Source organism: Pan troglodytes, chromosome 4 (assembly GCF_028858775.2).
Source record: "Pan troglodytes isolate AG18354 chromosome 4, NHGRI_mPanTro3-v2.0_pri, whole genome shotgun sequence".
NCBI lineage: Eukaryota > Metazoa > Chordata > Mammalia > Primates > Hominidae > Pan > Pan troglodytes.
The window spans coordinates 39,934,943-39,949,415 of record NC_072402.2 but is presented as its reverse complement, the minus strand read 5'-3'; the positions used below and the strand labels follow the sequence as shown (position 1 = coordinate 39,949,415).

General features: G+C 39.0%; 1 protein-coding gene across 1 annotated transcript in view; it reads left to right on the top strand.

Annotated features, from left to right (window-relative positions):
* The window catches only part of SV2C (synaptic vesicle glycoprotein 2C), a 245,001-nt gene that overhangs the window by 11,623 nt on the left and 218,905 nt on the right, over window positions 1-14,473 (top strand). The gene's annotated exons all lie outside the window — the stretch shown is intronic.

The window sequence follows — 14,473 nt, the reverse complement described above, 5'->3', positions numbered from 1 at the left end:
TAAATTTTAATAAAGTCCAATTTTTCTCTTTTTTTTCCTTTCATGGATCATGCTGTTGGTGTGGTATCTAAAAATCTCACCAAAAAGCCCAAGGTTATATAGATTTCTTTCAATGTTTTTTCTAGAGATTTTATAGTTTTACATTTTATAATTGGGTCTATACTCCATTTTAATTTTTGTTTAAAATGAAATATACAGTTCAGAGGCTTTTAAATTAACAGACTTTATATTTTTGAGTGGTTTATAGAAAAACTGAAAATAAAGTACAGAGTTCCCAGTTACTCCACCCCCATGAGTTCCCAGTTCTTGCATCCGTGTAGTAGATTTGTCACAATTGATGAGCCATTACTGATACATTATTATTAACTGAAGTAGTAGAATTTCATTGATATGCCTCTTATTAATTAACAAATCAGTTTCTTTAATAAAGGCTATCCAGAGTTTCAGTTTCTTCTTATGTCAGCTTTAGTGTGCTGCCTTTAAAAAGAAATATGTCGATTTTATCTGGATTGTCAAACTTATTGCATAGTTATTTATCATCACTAGTTTGTTTTTATCTTGTAGACTCTGTGATTCTTGTATCTAATTGTATTTATTTCATTGCTTTGACTTCTCAGAAGGTCAGTCAAGTTTTTATATAGAGTCTTCCAAAGTCATGTGGCATTATCCAAAGACCTTTAAAAATATATATGAATTATTTAAGAATCATTTCTATTTCATTAGAAAATGGAAGATTAGTTGCCTGTGGTTATATACAAGTTTTTTAAACTCATAATTTATTTTCTTTGTCATTGAATAAAAGCTCTAAAAATATCAGAATGTTAGTAACTAGATAGAATGGTATATTTAGTTAATTTGAAAAATAACTAAGTGATAGAAGCCAGGTTTGTGGAAAATACCAATCCCTTTGAAAGCAAAACTGTTGATAAAAAAATGAATTACTCATGGGTTTTTCTTTGGGTCTACTCATTACTTAATGCTGTATATGTTTAAAATCTAAAAGGATAAATGAATTCTGATTTGAATTTTGATAACAAAGGCTTTATTTTGTGAAAACTATGGGTCTTAATCCTTATTACATCTCTGCCTGCTTTTACATGAATCTGTCAGGATACAGAAACTTTACATATTCTATCTTTCCACGTGATTGTAGGGGAGTGAGTTCATGAGATACACATTGGTATGAGTTGTTGAAGGGTTTTTCTAATACCCAGCACCTCATACGGCTTGGATTGAGCATTTATGTTTATATTGCACTGGTTAACTTCTATCTTTTCCCTATATTTTACCCATTGCTTCTTTTTCCTAATATCTATCAATTCCATGTCCAACATCATAAATTTCTTATTGGCTTTTCCTATTCTTCTTTTAAGAATACTTGTATTCTTTATGCTGAGAAAAAAGGAAAACTGTCTCATTTGATATGTCAGACATTGATTACCACATCATGCTGCTTACATCAACCACTTTAAAAGTGAGTGACATAAAGCAACAATCATTTATTTTCATCCACAAATCTGTAAATTGGCTGAGGGCTAGGTGGTCTAGACTGAGCATGGCTGGGGTTTTTTCAAGTTGCATTTTGAATTCAGGTCTTTTATCCTCCTGGGTTAATAAATTACCCAGTTCATGTTTTCTGCGTGGAGGTGGCAGAAGTATGTGAAAGGTGAGCAGAAACATGTGATGCCTTGTGATGATTAGTTTTATGATCTACTAAATTGGGCCATGGGGTGCCCAGATATTTGGTTAAACATTATTTCTGGGTTTGTCTGTGAGGGTATTTCTAGAGGCAATTACCTTTTGAATTGGCAGACTGAGCAAAGCAGATTCCTAGGCCTCACCCAATCTGTTGAAGGCTTGAATAGAATAAAAGGCTGATTAAGAAAGAATTCTTTCTCTCTGCCTGACTGTCTTTGAGCTGGGACATTGGTTTTCTACCTTTGGATTCAGGCTTTGATTTAAATTATACCATTGACCCTCCTGGGTCTACACTTCTTAGCCTCCATAATTGCATGAGCCAATTCCTTATAACAAGTCTCTTTATTATATCTCTCTATATTTATATCCATATGCATCCTTCTGGTTCTGTTTCTCTGAAGCTAATACCTACCTCTTAACCCTAGACTCAGAGCTGGTACACCGCCACTCAGCCCACATTCCATTGACCAAAGACCTACAGTGCACAATACAGTTCCACATAAGCAAAGCCTTGCCTTGCATATCGCACAGTTTTCCAGTGTCCCAGCAGATATCTATTTAGGTAAAAAAATCTGTTTCTAATAATTTAAGCCTAGAATTATATTCTGTTTTATATATAAACACAGTATCTTTTGCACAATTTTGATATGTTGTAAATTTTCCAGGAGTAAAACTACTTGTAAATCAAGGGAAGACTATATTTTGTTGTGTTTAAAGTCTTACTGAGAGTTGTTCATCATTTCTGCATATCACATTACCACTGGTGACAAACCTATTTGTGACATTAAGTTGCTAATAAGCACACCTGTATTTGTCTACACTGGCATTTGTTGCATTTGTGATGATTCTACACTTAGATATTAGCATCCGATGTCTTCATTTTGTATTTGAGAGTTGTTACACTGGAACATATACATATTTTAAAACATAATTTGTTATTATTTCTTCTATTTGCCCTTAAGGCATTATGTTGATATTTTAAATTTATGTGTAGAGGTAGATTATAATATCTATGAATATTATTTAATAAGGCATTGCTAAATATGTGTTATTACTAGGTGCTTTTGAACATCTCTAAATCCTCTGTATTTTAGCACTACATTGTAGTAAGCTGTCATATTTGGAGGTGGGAAAGGAGCAGGATATAATACAGAGAGCTCTTCTATCTTAACATTGTGTCTGAAGGGAACATGTTCTTTCTGTGAAGACAGTCACATTATTCTCTCTCTGGCAGTAGTTGAGAGAGGGTAGTGTGTGAGCTGGGCCTACCTACAGAGATGGGTGATCTGGAGAAAATGTGCAAGCCTTTACCATAATTCTGACTCTGAGGCTCTCCTGAAACCTGGGCAGTCCGAAGGCTTGTCCTGTGAAGGCCCTGAGTTTTTTACTGTGCAGCTCTAATTTTGATGAGTAATGAGTAGGAACAGGGGAAGCTTAGAGAGAAAAGAAACAGGTGTTCAAAGATGGCTGCTTCAACAACTGTGGGAGATGCCCAGTAGGAATCTGGTGGTTTCTTTCTAATACTATTTTTTAAATTCTGTTATTCTTAGAGGTCACTGTCAGTCAGTGTTTCCTGTGGGAGTCCCCTGCCAGAGTCTTCTGTGTTTAAGAGTGGGAGCCTCCTGACTTGCTTCCTGAAGAGACTCTTACAAAAGAGGGGCTGAAGGCCTGGTGACCAATCTTTGTCCATAAGCTCAAGGATATTATATTTTCCTATTAATTGAAACTGATTTAAGGGTAATTCAGAAGAAATAAATCAGAAGACATTGAAAGAGTGACCCAGGACTAAATAACAGATGCTGCTCAGTGTGCCTTTTTGTCTAAAGCTGGAGTATTGATAAGGGCATCACACTCTATCTGCGGCATGCCGAAGACATTGTTGTCGGGGCAAAGCTATCCTCATTTATTGATAAATACATTACAGCTAATTATTTTCCCAAACATTCATCACTCTGAACTTGATACGTAATGATCATGCCTGCCTTTTGGCATACAGATGTGTGTGCACAAAGTTTGATTATATTCAACAGCAGTAAATGCAAAATGAACAAACAAAACAAAACAAAAACAACAAATAATCAAACAATAAACCTGTAAAGGTTAACATCCACTTCCCAGAAAGCCTGAGGAGAAAAGCCAGTGATTAATATAATTAAATGTGAGACATGAATCCAGGTCATCTTATACCTGTACCTTTAATATCAGGAGAATGATGCAATTCTTCTTACGGGCTGACATCAGCAAAACCTGCTGGCCCTAGAAGATGTGGAGGCATTGGAGCGCTGCCTAAATTGCCCACTGATGGGGAGAATCTGAGCCAAGATTAAAGGGATGCTTTGCAATGAAGAACTAATTTATTTGCTCCCAGCTTTGGGGCATTATGTACTTCCTTATTACCATAGTATATATTATTACCTTATTACCCTATGAGTTGCTATGTTGATTATCATGTCAGACAGTTGGTGTAACATCATATTTCACTTAATAAAAGTCCCAGATATGATGGAAAATAACAGTTCATGCTGTATGTGATCTGCTGGCTTAGAATTTTTTTTCTTACTAGATAATTTTGAAATTGGGTACTACAAAATTTAAAAATTGTATGATCTTTGCCTAAGATTGAAGTGCTATAAAATGTATACCTGAGCTCCTGAGACTCCTAGTGATGTTTTTGAAATATTTTTACTGTACTTCCTGTTTGCCATATTAGTGCTTTCTTTTGGTCGTGTGTGTGTGTGTGTTTGTGTGTCTTGTCTTCATGTCCTGTTGCTGCTAGTGATGAGTTGTAACATCTTCACTCAGGAAATCATGACATCATTAAATGCCTTTTCAGGGTTCTCTGATCACACTGTACTTTTCTGCTTATAAGGGTTTCCTTCTTCTCTCTCAGGATAACCAACCACTGATTTTTAGTCTGGCTGACATATGACAACACAGAATTCTCTTTCATAGCAGTTTTCACTGTGTCTTTGACTGACAGCACTGGGAATCAGGATCTCTAGCTTCTCAACATAACATCTTCTCAGGCTAACTATTGGTTTCATTCTTAGCCTGTAGGACATTTGGGTTTATGTTCAAGGTAGTTCAGCTTAACCTTCTATTAACAATAAGAAGGATTCGTATTGTATTTTCTGATCATACCAGGTTTTCCTTCTCTTCATCCAAGCTGAATTTCTCATCCACCATTTCAAGTTTAATTCTAAGAACTAATATGTGTCTCTGACAGTGTATTTTTTAGGCTCAGATTTCTCATGTCTCAGAAGTGGTAACATTGAGAGTTGTGTTTAGATGTAAATTCTGGCTCTTATTTGAATTTTTAGAACATGCCCAAAGTCTCTGAATGTACAGCCATGTCAGCAAATTGGCCAAAATATTTTATTTGTAAGATGCTCAGTAAGCATTTATTATATCAATTAGCCATAAAATTAGCAAATTCTTTTTAGCTTTGTTGAATATTAGGATAATAGGAAAAGGAGGAGCTTTAGAGAAATCATGACCTTTTTTTAGTTCTGGTTTGTGTAAAGCTGCCTTTGGGTCAACTGGAGGTCAAGTTTGGCTACTTATTTGCTTATTAGCTCATAAGCTACAGCTATGCTAAATGAAATAAATGCAACTTCACAGTATGTAAGAAAACTAGCATCAAATTCAACTTTTTTCTACGTTTGAATTAAATTATAAACTTAATTCAACTTAGCATCAGTTATTGCCCTTAAAGAGCACTCTTTCCTATGGGATCATAAAAGGTGCTGGAATTTCTCTAGAGATAAGAAGTCACACCAGTGATTTAATAACAGTCTTTAAGTATTTAAAGGGCATATGCCAAAAGATAATGCCTATTTTCTCTTCTTAACAGGATTGAAGAAAATAGACATTAGGAGATAACTGAAATATTTTAAAAAATGAAATAGAAATTTCAATCAATCAACAAATTGACCATCTCCCTTGTGCAAGGGATATGCTATGCTAATTAGGAGAACTGAGGTGGGTGGGATCTCAATAAGCATGCGTACCTGTGAGGGAGAGCTCAGACAAGTTGTCTATCAGCCCTGTGCAACAGAGTGAGGATTCAGTAAAAGAAGTCCAGAACTCCATGGTGGTTTGAAGGCAACAGTCTGGTGTTTGCTCAAGGTAGGGTTTCTCAACCTCAGCACTACTGACATTTTGGACCAGATAATTCTTTGTTGACAGAGGCTGTCCTGTGCATTGTAAGATGGCTTATGACAGCCTTGGCATCTACCTAGTAGATGACAGTAGCATTTTCCCCTGCATTGCCACAACCAAAAATGTTTCAAAATATTTCCACACGTCCCCAAGGCTGGGGGTTGGGGGGAGTGCAAAATTGCCCTCGTTTAATAACCACTGATTTAGAAAATGGCTTTTGACATTCTCCCTAAAGTGCAGTAAGTTTTATCAGGCCAAAAGAGGGAGATACAGGATGTATGAGGAGAGGGAATCTTGTGAATGGAGGTGCAGAGGTGGAGCACCCTGGGTGATATGGGGAGTGGCGAGTGATCCTCTTGGTCTGGGAGAGAGGACAGAAACACAGGCAGTGGTGGGAGATTGAGCTGAAGGGTGGGTGGGACTCTGTGAAGGTCAGGTGCAGCAGTTTGGGCTCAATTTCAGCAGAAGTTACCTTTATCAGAACCACACATTTAGAAAGATTAATTTGAAATCAGGTGTACAGTGGCTTAGGTCAGGAACAGCCTTGAGGTAGAAATACCAGTTAGGAGTGGCCAATTTCCATTACTTTGTAGAGATGAAATTCTGTTCTTCGAAGATGGCCGAATAGGAACAGCTCCGGCCTACAGCTCCCAGCGTGAGCGACGCAGAAGACGGGTGATTTCTGCATTTCCATCTGAGGTACTGGGTTCATCTCACTAGGGAGTGCCAGACAGTGGGCGCAGGCCAGTGGGTGCGCGCACCGTGCGCGAGCCGAAGCAGGGCGAGGCATTGCCTCACCTGGGAAGCGCAAGGGGTCAGGGAGTTCCCTTTCCGAGTCAAAGAAAGGGGCGACGGAGGCACCTGGAAAATCGGATCACTCCCACCCGAATATTGCGCTTTTCAGACCGGCTGAAAAAACGGCGCACCACGAGACTATATCCCACACCTGGCTCGGAGGGTCCTACGCCCACGGAGTCTCGCTGATTGCTAGCACAGCAGTCTGAGATCAAACTGCAAGGCGGCAGCGAGGCTGGGGGAGGGGCGCCCGCCATTGCCCAGGCTTGCTTAGGTAAACAAAGCAGCTGGGAAGCTCGAACTGGGTGGAGCCCACCACAGCTCAAGGAGGCCTGCCTGCCTCTGTAGGCTCCACCTCTGGGGGCAGGGCACAGACAAACAAAAAGACAGCAGTAACCTCTGCAGACTTAAATGTCCCTGTCTGACAGCTTTGAAGAGAGCAGTGGTTCTCCCAGCACGCAGCTGGAGATCTGAGAACGGGCAGACTGCCTCCTCAAGTGGGTCCCTGACCCCTGACCCGCGAGCAGCCTAACTGGGAGGCACCCCCCAGCAGGGGCACACTGACACCTCACACGGCAGGGTATTCCAACAGACCTGCAGCTGAGGGTCCTGTCTGTTAGAAGGAAAACTAACAAACAGAAAGGACATCCACACCGAAAACCCATCTGTACATCACCATCATCAAAGACCAAAAGTAGATAAAACCACAAAGATGGGGAAAAAACAGAACAGAAAAACTGGAAACTCTAAAACGCAGACTGCCTCTCCTCCTCCAAAGGAACACAGTTCCTCACCAGCAACGGAACAAAGCTGGATGGAGAATGACTTTGACGAGCTGAGAGAAGAAGGTTTCAGACGATCAAATTACTCTGAGCTACGGGAGGACATTCAAACCAAAGGCAAAGAAGTTGAAAACTTTGAAGAAAATTTAGAAGAATGTATAACTAGAATAACCAATACAGAGAAGTGCTTAAAGGAACTGATGGAGCTGAAAACCAAGGCTCGAGAACTACGTGAAGAATGCAGAAGCCTCAGGAGCCGATGGGATCAACTGGAAGAAAGGGTATCAGCAATGGAAGATGAAATGAATGAAATGAAGCAAGAAGGGAAGTTTAGAGAAAAAAGAATAAAAAGAAATGAGCAAAGCCTCCAAGAAATATGGGATTATGTGAAAAGACCAAATCTACGTCTGATTGGTATACCTGAAAGTGATGGGGAGAATGGAACCAACTTGGAAAACACTCTGCAGGATATTATCCAGGAGAACTTCCCCAATCTAGCAAGGCAGGCCAACGTTCAGATTCAGGAAATACAGAGAACGCCACAAAGATACTCCTCAAGAAGAGCAACTCCAAGACACATAATTGTCAGATTCACCAAAGTTGAAATGAAGGAAAAAATGTTAAGGGCAGCCAGAGAGAAAGGTCGGGTTACCCTCAAAGGGAAGCCCATCAGACTAACAGCAGATCTCTCGGCAGAAACCCTACAAGCCAGAAGAGAGTGGGGGCCAATATTCAACATTCTTAAAGAAAAGAATTTTCAACCCAGAATTTCATATCCAGCCAAACTAAGCTTCATAAGTGAAGGAGAAATAAAATACTTTACAGACAAGCAAATGCTGAGAGATTTTGTCACCACCAGGCCTGCCCTAAAAGAGCTCCTGAAGGAAGTGCTAAACATGGAAAGGAACAACCGGTACCAGCCGCTGCAAAATCATGCCAAAATGTAAAGACCATCGAGACTAGGAAGAAACTGCATCAACTAACGAGCAAAATAACCAGCTAACATCATAATGACAGGATCAAATTCACACATAACAATATTAACTTTAAATGTAAATGGACTAAATTCTCCAATTAAAAGACACAGACTGGCAAGTTTGATAAAGAGTCAAGACCCATCAGTGTGCTGTATTCAGGAAACCCATCTCACATGCAGAGACACACATAGGCTCAAAATAAAAGGATGGAGGAAGATCTACCAAGCAAATGGAAAACAAAAAAAGGCAGGGGTGGCAATCCTAGTCTCTGATAAAACAGACTTTAAACCAACAAAGATCAAAAGAGACAAAGAAGGCCATTACATAATGGTAAAGGGATCAATTCAATAAGAGGAGCTAACTATCCTAAATATATATGCACCCAATACAGGAGGACCCAGATTCATAAAGCAAGTCCTGAGTGACCTACAAAGAGACTTAGACTCCCACACATTAATAATGGGAGACTTTAACACCCCACTGTCAACATTACACAGATCAACGAGACAGAAAGTCAACAAGGATACCCAGGAATTGAACTCAGCTCTGCACCAAGCAGACCTAATAGACATCTACAGAACTCTCCACCCCAAATCAACAGAATATACATTTTTTTCAGCACCACACCACACCTATTCCAAAATTGACCACATAGTTGGAAGTAAAGCTCTCCTCAGCAAATGTAAAAGAACAGAAATTATAACAAACTATCTCTCAGACCACAGTGCAATCAAACTAGAACTGAGGATTAAGAATCTCACTCAAAGCCGCTCAACTACATGGAAACTGAACAACCTGCTCCTGAATGACTACTGGGTACATAACGAAATGAAGGCAGAAATAAAGATGTTCTTTGAAACCAACGAGAACAAAGACACAACATACCAGAATCTCTGGGACACATTCAAAGCAGTGTGTAGAGGGAAATTTATAGCACTAAATTCCCACAAGAGAAAGCAGGAAAGATCCAAAATTGACACCCTAACATCACAATGAAAAGAACTAGAGAAGCAAGAGCAAACACATTGAAAAGCTAGCAGAAGGCAAGAAATAACTAAAATCAGAGCAGAACTGAAGGAAATAGAGACACAAAAAACCCTTCAAAAAATCAATGAATCCAGGAGCTGGTTTTTTGAAAGGATCAACAAAATTGATAGACCGCTAGCAAGACTAATAAAGAAAAAAAGAGAGAAGAATCAAATAGACACAATAAAAAATGATAAAGGGGATATCACCACCGATCCCACAGAAATACAAACTACCATCAGAGAATACTACAAACACCTCTACGCAAATCAACTAGAAAATCTAGAAGAAATGGATACATTCCTCGACACATACACTCTCCCAAGACTAAACCAGGAAGAAGTTGAATCTCTGAATAGACCAATAACAGGAGCTGAAATTGTGGCAATAATCAATAGTTTACCAACCAAAAAGAGTCCAGGACGAGATGAATTCACAGCCGAATTCTACCAGAGGTACAAGGAGGAACGGGTACCATTCCTTCTGAAACTATTCCAATCAATAGAAAAAGAGGGAATCCTCCCTAACTCATCCTATGAGGCCAGCATCATTCTGATACCAAAGCCGGGCAGAGACACAACCAAAAAAGAGAATTTTAGACCAATATCCTTAATGAACATTGATGCAAAAATCCTCAATAAAATACTGGCAAACCGAATCCAGCAGCACATCAAAAAGCTTATCCACCATGATCAAGTGGGCTTCATCCCTGGGATGCAAGGCTGGTTCAATATATGCAAATCAATAAATGTAATCCAGCATATAAACAGAGCCAAAGACAAAAACCACATGATTATCTCAGTAGATGCAGAAAAAGCCTTTGACAAAATTCAACAACCCTTCATGCTAAAAACTCTCAATAAATTAGGTATTGATGGGACGTATTTCAAAATAATAAGAGCTATCTATGACAAACCCACAGCCAATATCATACTGAATGGGCAAAAACTGGAAGCATTCCCTTTGAAAACTGGCACAAGACAGGGATGCCCTCTCTCACCACTCCTATTCAACATAGTGTTGGAAGTTCTGGCCAGGGCACTCAGGCAGGAGAAGGAAATAAAGGGTATGCAATTAGGAAAAGAGGAAGTCAAATTGTCCCTGTTTGCAGACGACATGATTGTATATCTAGAAAACCCCATTGTCTCAGCCCAAAATCTCCTTAAGCTGATAAGCAACTTCAGCAAAGTCTCAGGATACAAAATCAATGTACAAAAATCACAAGCATTCTTATACACCAACAACAGACAAACAGAGAACCAAATCATGAGTGAACTCCCATTCACAATTGCTTCAAAGAGAATAAAATACTTAGGAATCCAACTGACAAGGGATGTGAAGGACCTCTTCAAGGAGAACTACAAACCACTGCTCAAGGAAATAAAAGAGGATACAAACAAATGGAAGAACATTCCATGCTCATGGGTAGGAAGAATCAATATCGTGAAAATGGCCATACTGCCCACGGTAATTTACAGATTCAATGCCATCCCCATCAAGCTGCCAATGACTTTCTTCACAGAATTGGAAAAAACTACTTGAAAGTTCATATGGAACCAAAAAAGAGCCCGCATCGCCAAGTCAATCCTAAGCCAAAAGAACAAAGCTGGAGGCATCACACTACCTGACTTCAAACTATACTACAAGGCTACAGTAACCAAAACAGCATGGTACTGGTACCAAAACAGACATATAGATCAATGGAACAGAACAGAGCCCTGAGAAATAACACCGCATACTTACAACTATCTGATCTTTGACAAACCTGAGAAAAACAAGCAATGGGGAAAGGATTCCCTATTTAATAAATGGTGCTGGGAAAACTGGCTAGCCATATGTAGAAAGCTGAAACTGGATCCCTTCCTTACACCTTATACAAAAATCAATTCAAGATGGATTAAAGATTTAAACGTTAGACCTAAAACCATAAAAACCCTAGAAGAAAACCATTACCATTACCATTCAGGACATAGGCGTGGGCAAGGACTTCATGTCCAAAACACCAAAAGCAATGGCAACAAAAGCCAAAATTGACAAATGGGATCTAATTAAACTAAAGAGCTTCTGCACAGCAAAAGAAACTACCATCAGAATGAACAGGCAACCTACAACATGGGAGAAAAATTTTGCAACCTACTCATCTGACAAAGGGCTAATATCCAGAATCTACAATGAACTCCAACAAATTTACAAGAAAAAAACAAACAACCCCATCAAAAAGTGGGCGAAGGACATGAACAGACACTTCTCAAAAGAAGACATTTATGCAGCCAAAAAATACATGAAAAAATGCTCATCATCACTGGCCATCAGAGAAATGCAAATCAAAACCACTATGAGATATCATCTCACACCAGTTAGAATGGCAATCATTCAAAAGTCAGGAAACAACAGGTGCTGGAGAGGATGTGGAGAAATAGGAACACTTTTACACTGTTGGTGGGACTGTAAACTAGTTCAACCACTGTGGAAGTCAGTGTGGCGATTCCTCAGGGATCTAGAACTAGAAATACCATTTGACCCAGCCATCCCATTACTGAGTATATACCCAAAGGACTATAAATCATGCTGCTATAAAGACACATGCACACGTATGTTTATTGTGGCATTATTCACAATAGCAAAGACTTGGAACCAACCCAAATGTCCAACAATGATAGACTGGATTAAGAAAATGTGGCACATATACACCATGGAATACTATGCAGCCATAAAAAATGATGAGTTCATGTCCTTTGTAGGGACATGGATGAAATTGGAAACCATCATTCTCAGTAAACTATCACAAGAACAAAAAACCAAACACCGCATATTCTCACTCATAGGTGGGAACTGAACAGTGAGATCACATGGACACAGGAAGGGGAATATCACACTCTGGGGACTGTGGTGGGGTAGGGGGAGGGGGGAGGGATAGCATTGGGAGATATACCTAATGCTAGATGACGAGTTAGTGGGTGCAGCGCACCAGCATGGCACATGTATACATATGTAACTAACCTGCACAATGTGCACATGTACCCTAAAACTTAAAGTATAATAAAAAAATAATAAAAAAATAAAAATAAAAAATAAAAAGAAATTCTGTTCTTTATTCATTCTGTGAAGTGGCTAGCCCATATGTATTTATCATGTCTCTTAAGTGCTAGGCACTGCCCCAGCTGTGGGAGGTAGAACCTAGAAGACAAAGTGCCTGTTCTCATGGAGTTTACAGTCTAGAGGGGTTGAGATGGACAATTACCAAATAAAAATGAAACTATCAGAAGAACTTTCAAACAGTACTTAAATGCTATGAAGACAGTGCAGCAGTTGATGTCAGGGACAGTGACTGCTAATAATTATTATAAAATTCATTATAAGAAACTCAGACATACTCATAGTTTTTTACATCAACATTTATTAGAAATTTCACCCAAAGGTGGCCAAAAATAGAGGTAAAATAGAATATATGTTTCTCCTATTGGCACATGAAAGTCTCTGCTATTAAGAACTTTTTTTGGTAAATTTATTCATTGGAGAGAGGCTTTACTGCATGATTATGAGGACATTGAGACAGAGTAGAAGGGGAAGAGGAAAGAAGGCAACTAACATTTGCAAGGTTCCCAACACATGCTGCTGTGCTGCTGGTCACTTGATATTTAGTTTTTATCACACCCTCAGTCCAGGTCACTGTCATCTCTCACTTGGAATAATATAACAACTTCCTAACAGGATCTTTGGACTTCAGTTTTGTCAGTCTTCATACCATTATCCTACCTGAATGACCTTTGTAAAACACAAAAGCACCATGTCTGTTCTTGTGTTTAAAATCACCAGTGGCTGTTTCTTCCCTTAATATAAATTAGCAATTCTTTACCAGAACCACAGTACACTCCCTCAAGTCCTTGATGGCATCATGCTCTCCTCTGCCTCCTCTGATCCTTTATGCCTGCCTGGAGACTCTCCACCTCCCACCCACCCACCAGATCACATAGCTAACTCTCACTCATCCTTCAGGACTCAACTAAAGATGATTTCCTTAGGGAAGTCATTCGTTGTCTTCTAAGGTCCACCTTAGGCACACTTCCAGTGTGCACCCTCCCAGTGGGTTGTGTTATCCAGTAGCAATTACTCTATGTTGTGAATGCTCATTCTCTTGTCTGTATTTTGAAGGTTCACTCTGGTGAACCCAGGAGGTGACACAGGGCTTGGCACAATCACTATAGATGGAATGAATCAGCATTTTAGAAAGGAAAGGGCATAATCCCAGAGAACACATATTACTTGCTCAAGGTCACAGAGTTTTAAATAGAGCTTTTATACCTGTCTGGCTTAAAAACCCAAGTTCTGCCCATATACCAAGGGAATCTGTGTGTTCTACAGAGCCGTGTGAGAGCCTTATAAAGACTCGTTTGGCTTAGATGGTTTACTTGTAGCCTTGTTGAGAGATGTTGAATAAATATATGTTATTAATCACTCAGAAAAACATGCCCCTGACTTTAGTAGTCTCTTTCATTGATGTGCTTCTGTGATTATCACCAACCTAGAACTGCCAAGGCTTGACACTTGTTTATATCCAGAGGCAGCCTTAACATTTAGAAGAGCTAGATTTTGGTTTTTTTTTTTAGTTTTGTTCATTAATATTCTATTGGACATTGACAAAGTGCTTTTTCTTACAGCACCTGATATGTGTCACTGCTTCCTCTCCCCATTCTGTTAGAGTATCAGTCCATAAGACCATACAGGAATGTGTAAAAAATAAAATGGAGAATGCAATAATGCATAATTAAAACTGCTGAAATATTTAGTATTTTGTTTAATGGGTCTCTAAAGTTGTAGCACCTTTGATTCATTATTTACCAGTCTGTATTTAGTCCTCATACCTTTTTGTAGTCACTGAAATGCAAAGCAGGGAGAGAGAGAGAGAAACTTTGATGTATTATTCACCTGCATCTGAGCTTATTCCTAATTTAAGGACTCTAGTAAATAGCATTATGTTTTTCCTGAGCACATAGAAATTTAAACAACAATTTATAAAACAAAATATTTCAAGTA